The following is a 263-nucleotide window of genomic DNA, read 5'->3' as shown; positions in this document are numbered from 1 at the left end:
AAAGCCCCCAAAAATCCCCAAAATTTCCCCCAAAATCCAAAAAAAACTCCCCAAAAAAAGAGAAAAATTCTCCCAAAATAAAAAATGCCTCAAAAACCCCCAAATTTGGAGGTTCCCAAATCACCTGGGGCACCCCAAAAAATATTTGGGACCCCTCCCCAAAAATTTGGGGTCCCCCCATTCCAGAAAGCCCCAAAAATCCCCAAAATTTCCCCCAAAATCCAAAAAAAATCTCCCCAAAAAATGAGAAAAATTCCCCAAAA

Source organism: Haemorhous mexicanus, chromosome 39 (assembly GCF_027477595.1).
Source record: "Haemorhous mexicanus isolate bHaeMex1 chromosome 39, bHaeMex1.pri, whole genome shotgun sequence".
Lineage (NCBI taxonomy): Eukaryota > Metazoa > Chordata > Aves > Passeriformes > Fringillidae > Haemorhous > Haemorhous mexicanus.
The sequence above is the reverse complement of the archived record's forward strand: the minus strand, read 5'-3'. Positions refer to the sequence as shown.